Source organism: Solanum lycopersicum, chromosome 7 (genome assembly GCF_036512215.1).
Source record: "Solanum lycopersicum chromosome 7, SLM_r2.1".
Classification (NCBI taxonomy): domain Eukaryota; kingdom Viridiplantae; phylum Streptophyta; class Magnoliopsida; order Solanales; family Solanaceae; genus Solanum; species Solanum lycopersicum.
In genome coordinates this window covers 12,460,786-12,475,036 of record NC_090806.1, presented here as the reverse complement: position 1 = coordinate 12,475,036, position 14,251 = coordinate 12,460,786, and the positions used below count along the sequence as shown (strand labels likewise).

General features: G+C 34.4%; 1 long non-coding RNA gene across 1 annotated transcript; it reads left to right on the top strand.

Moving 5' to 3' along the window:
• The first annotated feature begins 3,087 nt into the window (after positions 1-3,087).
• On the top strand, positions 3,088-13,542 carry LOC138337575 (uncharacterized). Its single transcript, XR_011210871.1, has 2 exons — positions 3,088-3,166; positions 13,261-13,542. It is a non-coding gene; the product is annotated as an uncharacterized lncRNA (long non-coding RNA).
• Positions 13,543-14,251: the final 709 nt, after the last annotated feature.

Below are 14,251 nucleotides of genomic sequence, written 5' to 3'. Positions count from 1 at the left end.
AAATCTCACACTTGACCTACCTGAATCTAATTTAAATGCAACAACAACAACTAAATCTTAAACCCCACTAGTTCGTCACTTTCTCATTGTCTATTTGCTTCTTATGTTCTTTAGCCTCTAATTTCTCTTTACTAAGTTTGAGATAGAGAACTCTCAATGAACTACAGAAATCTTTTTAGCAATGTAGGTGACAATTTGCACAAATATAATCATAAAAAAAATAACCCAATGGATTTTCAACCTTTACACTTTCAAAACCCTAACAATGAAAAAAATAAAATAAAAGAGTATTACCTTGAATGTTGATGACGACAATGACGAAGAGGACGACAGACGAACACGAAAATGAAGAAGACGAAGTAGACAACGGAAGATGAAGAGACGTCCCTAAACTTGTCCAACAATCTGAAAAAAACACAATGAAATATTAAGTATATTTTAAATACTTTTAAAAGTTTAAAAGTTTTGAATATTACATTTTAGTCCCAATTGACTTAATCACTATTTAAAAAAGAATTTCACTTAATCAACTTTTTTGGTCACCAATTTTAATTTGAAGACTTTTCTGTCACCTCCTTCTCAATTTTCTCGGGTTAGTTACGATGGACAGAGTTTAAAAAAAGGACATACAGTTTACCACGCCTAAATTTTTATCCTCTTTTCACGCTTTTCTCTTTCCTACTCCCATTTTTTGAGCTTTCATCATATCCCAAATCAAATATTTATCCTCAAATCAAAAAAAATCACTTTTAAAGCAAATTCTCCTCTTTAAAGCATCCATAAAATGAGTCTCTTCGCCCGGATCTTTACATTCAACGACATTGTTTGATTTTTTAGAGTTTTATCTTTTGTTTAGATCCTACAAGTTTCTTCAAATACTTATTTTTTTTAAAATTTTTATATTTTTTTCTTTGAATTCATATATAGGTATAAATTTGTTGCAATGTCGAAAACAAATACTCTAACTAGGATCATAAGAGGTACATACTATCCCAATAATTGGATGGTGAAAATACTCTTGTTTGATTTGTGTATAACTCAAATTCACTCAATAACTCAAATTCACTCACAAATTTCAGGCTCTATTATTGTGATAGAGATAGAGAAGAAATAGAATTTGAATGATGAATTATTAAAGTCGGGTTCTTCAAAAATGAAAGAAGGGTCAACAATGAAAGTGGATGAAAAAAGAGTTACAAGAGGAGGAAAGTAAAAGATGTTGTTTCAGGCATAATTGAAAAAGATGTAATTAATGAAGAAGAAAGGAGTGAAGAAGAACTAGAGGTATGCATATTTTTTAATTTTTTTGGGATGTAAAATAAGTGTATACATATATTCATGCAGTATACTGTAATTCGAACCAGAAAGGTTATGTGAAGGATATAGAATTTGAAACTAGAGATCGGAAACTGAAAATTTTAGATTAGGTGCCATAGTAGTATTTTTTTTCTTGGTTTGTTCATTCATGTTAATTTTTTGAGCTTCGTAGTAATGTTTATGTGCATACTAACCTCCTCAAATTCCACTTGTAAGACTTTAGTGGGGATATTGTTATTATAGCTCCGTATGAATATGAATGTTGAAGTGTTTCCTTTACCTGAACATGTCATTTTTTTTAATATGAGCATTAAAAGTTGCAAGTAATCTGGATGTATGATTGTAGTTAGTTATAAACTTGTAATGTATTCAACTTGCATGCAATGTTTATTGGTGTAACCATCTTGCCTTATGTTCTAACATATAAGATTTATTCTAGTGCATAATTTTACATAGTAGTTACATTTTAATAGAGCCTGAATAATTTTTTGTTATGTCATATATGTGTGGTTAAGGAGATCCTTATTTGTTAAGTTTGTGTATGTAGGTCCCTTAATATGTTTATTATTTTATGCTTCATTAATTAAGGTACACGTGAAATATTAGTGTACTTGTACATGTGATTGTTGTCTAGCATGTTATTCAATGTTTTTTCGTGTCTATTGTAACTTGTAAGCAATATCAATCTAATGTTCAGTAAGTCGGACAAGAAAGTCTATGTAGAGGATTTACCTTCCAATGTATTATACTATGACATACCTTTAGTGTGACATACTTTTACACATTGAATACCTTCTAGTGTTTTTGGGATTTTATTGTCATTTTGTTTTTTGAAAATGATTGTAGTTAAATGCTAGTTTACTGAATATGTGTATATTTTGTAGATTATTATTTGCATCAAATTTATTTCGTGTTAGTGCATATTTTATTTGAATGTGTTGTCTTGTATGTATGCATAAGATCATGTTAGTATGAAGTTATTAATGTAAAAAAAATATAGTTTCATATTTTAGTATTTGTTAATTATCGGGCATCAGATTTCATGTGTTGGATCGCCTGATCAAACCCCCGTGCGTGCAGGTTTATGTGAACCATAACATAGTTACAGATTTGAAGGGGAAGCTTACATCGATCCAATTCAATCGATTTAAAGATACATGTTTTGGAGCATATACCAAAATACACGTATGTAGGGAGCAACCACAAATGTTTAGGTTTTGATGGTATGTGAATTGGAGGAAAGTTTTCCCGATGAACTATTCTTTCGTATAAATCATAAAGCACTCCATTTTGATATGCAAAAATTTGTCATCATTACTGGGTTAAACTGCTTTGCTTATAAAGACAATTTATTGTTTGATACAAAGGAGCAAAACTGATTAATCAATCAGTACTTTGAGGGCAAAAGTATTATCATAAATGCAGATTCGATCAATATGTATAAAAACAAGGTATGGGGTGATAATAATGACGATGATGTTAAATTCACAATTTTATATTTTATCAGTACATTCATCTGTTTCGGTGAGAAGAGAAGTTCATCAATTCCAAGGATTCATTTTGATCTAGTTGAGAGTGGTTGGTACCATGAATACCCTTAGGGAAAAGATGTTATCACCATATCGGTCAAAAGTATAACCAAAAAAATGGATGCCAAAAAAATTATTATAGAATTGATGATATGTCTTTTGCAATGCAAGTTTGGATGCATGAATATTGTTCTACTGTTATTACGAATATTGTTGAAAAGATCAGTTGTATTTCCAGATTGGTCAATTCAAGGAACAGAAACAGCGGAATACATTATGAATTGCTCATGGAAGGAAAGTTTGGTGATAACGACAATCTGGTATTTAACATACTTTCATTATTCAATTAGTACATATATTTTTGTCTTTCAATATACTTATTAATCATAACTGTTTTGCATAGTTAAAATACAAAAACATTCAGCCCCCTTCACTTAAGGAGTTAAATACAAAAACATTCAACCTTTACATAAGGAGATTGCATTTTATCAACTTTCATAAAATATGATGCAATCACCGAAAATACTTTTCAAAAAGTTGGTGACAAAAATGATGATTTCACTTCAAAGCCTCAAAGTCATAAGCAACACAATAAAGGAAAATATAAACAAAAGGTAATTATTTCATTGTCCACATTGATCAAAAAGCACAATATGCATACATGTTTGAGTTGTAAGCAGAAAACTCCACCAGTATTGCATGTTTATCGTAAGGCAAAGAGTACACCCGTTAATTTTGTTTCTATCACGACCAGGGAGCACACCCTAGATGTAATCAGAGTCTTCATCCTCAGAGAAGACTTAGACTAGCCCTTAGCATTCATCATTACATGTCATAGGTCAAAAATGCGAAAAGTCTAATATTTTTATATAGTGACATGTACTTAGACTTCTCACATATCATATAGAGAGTTTAGATGGACCCCTCATTTAGGAAGTATACATATACTTCTCGTTTAGAATAAATAAATATATTAGACTCTAATAACTGGTCTTACATATAAACCATGTAAAAGAGATTACAACATTTGGACATAGCCATTATAAATATGATATGCCATTATAGGATTACACCAATAGTCTCAATTGATAAACAGAACGAGCAATTGTCTTTATATAGAATAATCCTACTAAGATAGATAGGTGGCACCATCTTCGAATCATTGAGGACTCACAAATAACTTGGGGAAAAGTCCAAGTCTTCTTGCAAATGTCCTCTAAGCACCTCAACGACCCTCAAATGTCCTCTAAGCACCTCAACAGCCCGAACCTACATATTAGTTGAAATACAAATAATATGAGCTAGTACATCCACTTGTATTAAGTATGGAAACATATGCACATAAACCATTTAAAACGATGCATGAAAGGGACCATTTCTTTAGAAACATACTAAGTCACTTTGAAAGCCTTCATGCACATACAAGAGAGCATATACAAACCAAGCATTACAACAACATAAGACATGTTCATAAATAAAGACAACATCATCATAAATCCATCTTAACATTTCATATTCATTAGTTCATATCATCAACCACAATAACCTTACCAACAATCTCATCCAAAGCCTACAAGTGCAATGCTCATGGGAAGTCTCATAACCCCACACAATCAAGTAAACAAGAAAAGGAACCATAAGTAATGACTTGATTCACATACATACCATCATGTGTATTCATAATCATATATATCAATTTAGACCAATATCATGTTCATTAAGGGAAGTCATCCTCATATAAGAGCAACATCATATAGAACCAACATATATACATTTAATGATATAATAAGTGCATAATAACATAAGAACAAACTCCTAGGACTCCACTCAAGACCAACTTGTGCGATTTATAGGTAGCTTCCCATACCCCTACACACTAAGAAGAACCCCTCAAGTCACCCTAGTTAGTGTTCATCTTTATTACTTCATTCATTCATTTTACTTTCGGGAACTATCACCTCAACCGAGAATAGACCATGTGAGCTAAACATGGAATCCGGTGTCATAAAAGCCTACACCGCAAGAAAGTGCTCTACATTCCAAGGTAGAGCCAAAATATGAACATAGCATTCTAGGTAGATCGACTAGCTAGTATTCATATGGCGGCAACATAGTTGAAGAACTAGAAGATATACTAGAAAGCCTCTTTATGCACAATTGCATTGTAGTGTCCCTCTCTTGAGAACCATTGTGAACCTACTTCCAACATTAAAAAAGGGACACCTCTCATAACTAGTTCACTCGGTGCTAAGATAAAGTCCCTTTTTGAAATGCCTTTAAGTCATTATTAATCATCAATCTTAATTAAGGTCATAGGAGACTAAATCCTTGTATAATCATTTCATTAGATCATTAGGTATAGTATGAGAACTTCCTTTATCACAAAAAATCATGAGTAAGATCACCACATCATAACTATATCATAGTAAGGCACATAAGTGATTCAAATTCAACCTTGTATCATCATACCCTTAAAATGATCTCACAATTCAACATATTCATGCCATTTTATCAAATTCATCATATCATCATTTTCTTAATCTAATCATATATACTACTCCAATTGAAAATCATCATTAAGTATAAATCATCATCATTGAAGTAAAGAACTCAAGATCCATAAAGTCTTACCACCTTCAAAAACCTTCATCAAGATCTTACGTTCAATGCAATAATTTTGATCCATCAAATAACTTACTATTACCATATAATATTAATCTATACAATAACTAAGTCAACTGTATCATCACTAATCAATTCAACTTTAATTCATAACTTAGGGTTAGGAAAAAGGGTTCAATCATGGTTTCTTTCAAAAAAAAAAACTAGGTCAAAGTCTAAGAACTACACCAATTAACACATAAACGGTCATAATATATCAATAATAATCAAAGGGATTCAACATCAAATCAATCTGAAAGGTCATTCACGAAATTGGAAGGAAACCTATGATTTTGTCATCTTTAGATACAAACTTTGAAGAGCCTATAGGGGAAAGATATCCCAAGAGTAAATAGATTTCATACCTTAGGATTCCTTGAAGATTGATGGAGAAAAGATTGAGTCTTGAAGCCCTAGTGAACCTTGAAGCCTGATCTTCAATGGGGTCATGGAAAAGAGAGAGAAGGTAGAGAGAAGGTGGAGAAAATTGGGTTTGGGATTATGGGGTGTTAAGTTAGTTTATGACTTACGGTAGTTTATATAATCCTTTAACTAACTTAATTAAACACACCTTAACCCTTAATTATTTAATTAACCAACTAACTAACTAATCTACTAAATAAAATTAGGCAGTGCAGACGATGGTCAAACGACAAACACTTGTCTACGGCCTGTCACCCTATCGACGGCCCCGTACTGCATGGGCGTTGTTTTCAACAAAGAGGCCAATTTTTGGCCATTTTGGGAAAATGACTAAGTGTCAACCAATGTTTCCATCGACGGAGTGTCGATCAAACGATGGCTCGTCGTTAGGCTCGTGGTTGCACACTGTTCACAAGACAGTTTTGGGGTCTAAATGTAGGGTCCTCTCCAAGGACTTTTTGGGTGGTCCTTGGGGAGTCGTACCTGGATGTTTCGACCTTAAACACACTCTAATGCATGTTTAACACTTTTTACCAAGTTTTAATAAATTCTATTTTTTAGAACTCTTGAACATGCCAAGGCACACTAGTTTATGTTTCACAATTCCCCAGACGTCATGGTTGTTTCTTGATGTTTTGATTCTAACACTTCTGATTTGGTTTAAATACATTATTTTAGGTCTAAAAACATTGTTTTAAGGTTTGGTTCTTCATATGCGGATCTAGAGTAAGTCATGAACTTTGGGAGTGTTAGATTATCCCCGCTTAGGCCCAGTCATCCCCGAATGACACTTAAATATTTTTGTAGGGAAAGGATACACTGAATACGCAGCCCAACCAACAACAATATATAATTATCATGAGTCAAATCTCATAGGAGTTCTTCAAAACTCCATTCAATACATAAATATGGCATTACACATAGCAACTAAAATCACAACTTATCATATATAGGATCTCAACATATCATAACATATAATGAGGAACTACCTTCTCAATATCAACATGAGCTCAAAAAAAGACATCAAAGAGTTACCATGCTATTCTTCTTCTCAAGACAATAACAACAACACTAAAATCTCGAGAAGGCAACTAAAATCTCGAGAAGGCAACAACGTACATTTCATATAAGTGCATGTAGAACATAAAAGCATATTACATAGAAAACTCATTTTCACTCAAACCTTTACTAAAACATGCACATACTTAGAAAGAGGCAAATTCATATTATTCATTATTCATATTTTTTAGAGGAACTACTAACCTCAAATAGGAAAAAGATGAGGATAGTTGGACTTTATGTAGGCCTCGGCCTCCCATGTTGCACCCTCAACTTCATGGTTTCCCCATAGAAACTTTACAGATCTCAACCAGAACCTATTCATAAGGAGGTCCTCATTCACCTCTAACCCTTCAATAGGGAGAATAGAAACCGGATCACCCAAATAGTTCTTGAGCATAGAAACATGAAATATCGAATGAACCAAAGCTAGTTCAGTAGGTTGTTTCAACTTGTAAGAAACTTCTCTGACTTTTTGTAATACCTCATAAGGACCCACATACTGGGGTCTTAGTTTCCCCTTCTTACCAAATCTCATCACCCCTTTCATAGATGAAATCTTCAAGTATACCCGATCACTTACTTTAAATTCAAGGTCTCTCCTTCTATTGTCGGCATAAGATATTTGCCTACTATATCTTATCATTCAAACATTCTCTATAGCCTCAAAGACTATATCGGGACAAAGGAGTGAAGACTCACCCAATCGGTGACCTACATATCCTACCATAGAGTGCTTCAAAAGGTGCCATGGCAATACTCGAATGGTAGCTATTATTATAAGAGAACTCAATCAATGGCAAGTGATCATCCTAATTTCCTGTGAAATCAATAACACAAACTCTTAACATATCTTCTAAGGTTTTAATGGTGCGTTCAGCTTAACCATCCATTTGAGCATGTAAAGCGATACTCAGTTTGACTTGAGTACCCAACCCTTTTTGAAAAGACCTCTGAATATGAAAAGTGAATTGTGCCCCCCTATCTAAGATGATGGACAAAGAGATCTCATGAAGTCTCACAATCTCATTAATGTAAATTTAGCTTATTCCTCCGCCGAATATATGTATACTTGACAGGGATAAAGTGGGCAAATTTCATCAACCTATCCACAATAACCCATATTGAGTCATTTTGCCTCTAGATTTGAGGCAACCTAACAACGAATTCCATATTAATATCCTCACTTCCAAGTAGGCACATTCATTACTTGAGTCAAACCACCCTATTTTTTATGCTCTGCTTTAACTTGTTGGCAATTTGGTCACCTAGAAACAGTTTCTTCTATGTCCCTCTTCAAACCATCCCACCAATAGACCTCTTTAAGATTACGATACATTTTGGTGGCACCCGATGACCGGAACGAATAGAATATCAAGAAATATTCCAAAATTCTTTTTCTCAAATCGTCAGCATCCGATACACAACCTACCTTGGTACCTAAGAATATCATCCCACTTGGGAGAATGACTCATTGAGCCTACGAAGCACCGACTCCTTCATTTCCATCAATAGAGGATCAAGGTGTTGCTTAGAATTTTCCTTAACCACTAAAGATGATTCGGAGTTATGATGAACAATAGAACCTCAATTTGTAGAATCTTATATTCGAACACCCAACTAGCCAATCTATGAACCTCTTTCACAAGCTCTTTCTTATAATCAAGGACATGTGCTACACTACCCGTAGTCATTATACTAAAGGCATCCGCCACAACATTTGCTTTCAAAGGGTGTTAGAGGACACTTATGTCATAGTCCTTCAGAAGTTCTAACCACCTCCTTGGTCGGAGATTCAACTCCTTTTAAGTAAAGACATATTGAAGACTCTTGTGGTCAATAAATATGTCCACATGTACCAGTAGAGATAATTTCTCTATATTTTCAAGGCAAACACCATGTCCGCTAATTCAAGTTCATGAGTTGGATAATTGTTTTCATGCACCTTGAGTTGTATAGAGGGATAAGATATCACCTTCCATGTTGCATGAGGACACAACCCAAACCTACTCGAGAAACGTCATAAAACACTATAAAATCCTTGTTACCCTCCGGTAATGTCAACACCAGAGCAGAGGTAAGCTTATCTTTCAAACTTTGGAAGCTTCTTTCACAAGACTCAAACCACTCAAACTTCACCTTCTTTTGCGTTAGTGTTGTCAAAGGAGAATCAATAGATGTGAACCCATCAACAAACCTTCTATAATACCCAGCTAAACCCAAGAAACTTTAAATATCAGTTGGAGCAGAAGGTCTAGGCCAATTCTTAACCACTTTCATTTTCTTCGGATCGACCTCTATACACAGGGGTGTCAAATGAGCGGGTTGGGTTGAATTTGGAAATATCAAAATGGTTGAATAGAAATCAGGTTGGGTTTTGACCCGCCAAAATTTACTTTGGGCTCAAATGGGCTAAAAATGTGTTGGGTCTTGACTCCCCCAATTTGACCCGATTAGTCTCAATAAATTAACATATTGATAATTAACTTTTATAATCACAATTTGAACTTTTGCTTAAGAATTTTTTGTTTAAAAAGTATTAAATGAATAGATAAATCCTAAAAATGTTAAGTAAATAGTAATTCATACTTTTAAATATCGAAACATATCTTAATAAAAAGTTTTAAAATGGGTTGAAATTGGAGATCGAATTGGGATCAATTGAGAATTCTCTTCAAATGGGTTAAGCTTGAACGGGTTCAGATTGAACCCATTTCAAATTATGTTGATCCCAACCCTTCAAATTTGTAACAACCCTAAAATGTTTAAGATAAGTAATGCTTAGTGTGTCTAGAATGTCTACGATTAGACCGGGTTCACACAGATTGATACGCGTAGAACCAGGCCTCTGAACCCTTGCAACAGTCAAGCCAACTAACTTGAGAAGTTATTTGTTCTAGGAAAGGTTGGGTCCAACCATGTAGGGCTCCCAAATATGAACATTTACCCAGATGAGTCTTTATCGGACTTAAAAAGGGGAAAATCTTATGTTTGGAGGGTCTAGGGATAAAATGGTCTTTTACCAGACTAAGGCTAAGATCGTAATTATTCTAAATATATATTTAATTAATTAACTAATAATATGGAGGGGTATTTTGGGGAGAGAGTGCCGAAAATGGGCTCTAAGAGTAAAGTCTTGCTCCACCAGGGTTCGAACCTAGGTGGAAGCAATGAATTAAATTGTTTTTATTTAAATGGGTAAATTAATGTAATTAATTAATATTATTTATTTAATGGCTTATTTAAAAAAAGGAGAAAAGGATAAATCATATTTTTAGTTATTAATTATTAAATTAAATTGACTAACTCTTGCCAACTATCCTAGTTTTAAGGGGCACTATCTCACACAAACTCTCTTACACACCTAAACCTCTCTCTCTCTCTCTCTCTCTCATCCATTTTGAATTCTTTGCTGAAAAAACAGAAAAAAATAATATTAGAAAACAATCAAAAGTTCTCTATACTCAAAGAACTTACAAAAATAATATACAAACAATCAAGCTAACTTAAGAAACGAAAATTTTACATCATCTTCTCGACGGGATCGTGTTGAAGGTTTAGTGGAGGATTTGGGTAGCACTTTAAAGGTGTGGAAAGCTACAACCAGGTATTGTTTTTCTCTCTTGGAATCATTTATCCAAGAGAAATTTCTTCCTACAAAATACAACGTATGAAACAAGAGTTGTCCCCTTTATTGTCGAATTCCTTGTCCCTAGTCTCCTTTCGATTTCAATCTAAATTAGGTTAGAAATCATGTTGTTGGTATGGTTGCTGGTAGCTAAGTGTGGAAATATGATGTTCTTTGTGACTTAGTGTTTAAAAATAGCAACCATGTTCAATGATGTCAACCGAAAATGATATGGCGCAATGTGTAAAATGATTGTTGTTGTTCTTAGTTTTGAAGTCTTAAAATGGCTTGTTTGATAATTGGAATTATTGTGCATAAGGTGTGTAAACTGTGATGTTTAAATGAAGTGTAAGGTGGCTGATCTTAAGTGGAAAAATCTATGCTAAAACAACAATTAATCTACTCCTAAAAATGCGTTAAACAAATTGTGAAAATACCACAAAACAAACGTATGAATGTCTTTAAATAAAGGCTAGAAAATTTAATAAAATTTCCAGCACTTGGTTATGGAGTTTTCAGCCAGAATACTTGAAGTTTGAGAAGTTAAAAAATAATTTTAAAACATGTGAGATAAGTGGGGATTGAACCCAAGACCTCACTACATGAAAGCTGGGAAAAAATGAGAGGTTGTGGGTTTCGCAGCCAAACAAGAGAATAAAATGGAAATTTAAAATTAATAAAAATAAAGGGAGAAGTGGAATTCGAACACACAACCTCTTGGCTAAAGGAGGAGACAAGGAGTTTAATTAAAATAATAATAATAATAATAATAATAATTATAATAATAATAATAATAATGATTATGATGATGATGATGATGATAATAATAATAATAATAATAATAATAATAATAATGAGAGGAGTGGGATTCGAACCCACCTCATCTCAGCCAACATGGGAAAAACATAGGAAAAAGAGAAATAAATGAATGTTGCTATGGGGGTTCGATCCCGGATCCCCTAATGCTTAAAATGCCTAAGGTGAAGTGAGGGGAGGGAAAAAGAAAGTAAAAATAATGTTAGTGAGGGTATTCGAAATCGGGTTCCCCAAGACGAAATGTAAATCCAAAATTAGGTGAATGAAAATTAACTAAGTCGGGTTCCCTTGCCCAATCCCGTATTGACATATAAGTCATATGTAAGTAAATACTTAATAAATGCGGACTCTAAAGATCAAAATAATTATCTTGACATATCTACAAGATGCATAACTCTTGACCACATAATCTTGGGAAAACATGAATCACATAGACAAGCTATGAATGCTGGCTTTTATGTGTTGACTCATAAGTCTAGCATAAGTTTAAAAGTAAGTGAATGTAAGATGTATGTGAAACACACTAAATGGCCAAGTGCATTGGCATATGATGAAATTAAAATTCATGTAAAGAGGTGAGTAATTATGAAGAGCAAATGTTCTAAAGTTAATGAATGTGGTGACATTATGATAAGAGGTTAATGTGAAATATGAGAGCAATCTCAAATGAGTCTGAGTAAATGTTACCAAAACGTACTCACCAATGAGAGTGTAAAGTTAATGACGAGACCAGTCTCTATGAACACTAATGGAAGAATTGAAGTTAATGCATACTTAATACTAATAATGAGATGAAATCATTTAATGAGCTATGATGTCCTCATCCTTGAAGCCAGCTTCCATGATGTATGAGTTGAATGTAATTGAACTTTATACTAAGCACTGATAGGCAGCTAGCTCTGAGCGGTGATGCCTTCTTTCGAGATGGGCGGAGGTTCACGTAACTCTCATGAGATTAGACTGTCGTGCATGCCGGGTATGGGTCTCCTTATATCTCCTAGTCTTCGAACCTATACTGCCAATATAAGGATCTAACAGGGTTCGATTCCCATGTACGCTAGCATGTTTTGGGTCACTTTGACCGGTGATTCCACCTCCTTTTGGTGTAGGGAATACACTGGATTTCATGATGCTCACATGATCTATGTTATTTAAAGTTACGGTTCCCAAAGAATGAATGAGGTCAGTCTCAAATGATGCACATAATGAAATGAATGATAGCAAAGGTGTAAGGATAGGATAATCAAAAAGTGAGCTATACTTAGGTAATGATGCTAGGTTATTCAAGAAATGAGCTATACTTAAGTAATGACGCTAGGTTATTCTTGGTCATTGCACCACATACCCGATAGGAGTCTTAAACTACATCCTAGGTATGACTGGTAATTGCACTAGTATATGAAAGAATGAAAAATAAAGTACGCATGGATGAATGAAGCAGACTCTGTGTTTTCTAAAGAAGGCTCCCTAGTTGAGGTCCCATATGTTTAGACCTCATTTTGGGAAGTCCTAACGTCAAGTTCACTATCCCTAGGTCTCATGGAATATGAAATAATGATATGAACTACATGATATGATATGTGAAATATGTTATGTACAGTTTGCAAAATAATAAGTTTGATGATGCAATTACACTCATGGCATGACTTTTCAAATCAAAATTTGGCAGGTCCATTGACTTTCCTAATCCAAATTTGGCAAGTCCACTGACTTGACTTTCCATAAATCATGTTGTTAGGAAAGAGCTATTCTTTCGTTCATGTCCTTGGTGTGTTACCCATACTTTGTATAAGTGTGTACTAATTCCATATAACTATCTATTTTTAGGTGCAGGCACAGGTGGACGTTAGATCGTATGGTACAATGTTAAAGCTATCCGAATGTGGAGCTTTCATCCGGACTTGGTAGTCTCTCATGCTTTCGAGGCTGTCTACTATTATTATCTAGCTTAGATGTAGGCCTTATATAGTGGAGCATGTTCCACTAGTGTTTCATTTCCCAGTTCATTTCAAATTTTGTATTGGTGCCATTTTGGCAAGTACACATTCAATGCACCTATGAACTATTTCTTTCATTTGATGATCTTAATGTTAGATGGTTGATTGTGAACATTTACGAATTTAAGTAGAATGACATACGAATCTTAAATAGCAAAATTTTTAAATTTTCTACAAAAATTTACCTAGATGACGTAAAGATGACGTATGTAGGCTTGTCTGCGACCTCTAAGAGGTCAACAACGCCGGTCTCATTTGGGGTTTAGATTTTGTTCGTGACAAAGTTGGTATCAAAGCACTAGGTTATATTTCGAGGAAAATAATTTCACATCAACCAGATTGAGTAGTTTCTAATTCATGGTAGTGAAGTGCACCACTATCCTGATTAGAGACTGCATGATGCGTAGGAAATTTTCCCTTATTCTGATCTTATCGTGCCTTATCTAATGTCTGATTTCTTGTTGTTATGAGCGTGTCTAAGATCAACTCTTGCTGTTTTTCGAGAATGAATACCAGGAGAAACATTGGTTAGAGGAGAGGAGGAGTAGCTGCTGGGAACAATCAGGTTCCACCCCAGGCTCCAACTGAAGGAGTGGCTATGCCAGTTAACCTCGATGGGTTGACTGATGCGATGGTGCGGGCATCTCTGGCTCAGATGGAATCGGCCATCACTATGCTGGCCCAGGCCATGACTGCCCAGGTCAACCGACAGAACGTTGAGAGGGAGAACCCATCAGTGTGTAGTACGGCTGACAGGCTGCGAGACTTCAAGATGATGAATCATCCTATCTTTACAGGTTCCGAAATTTCAGAGGATCCCC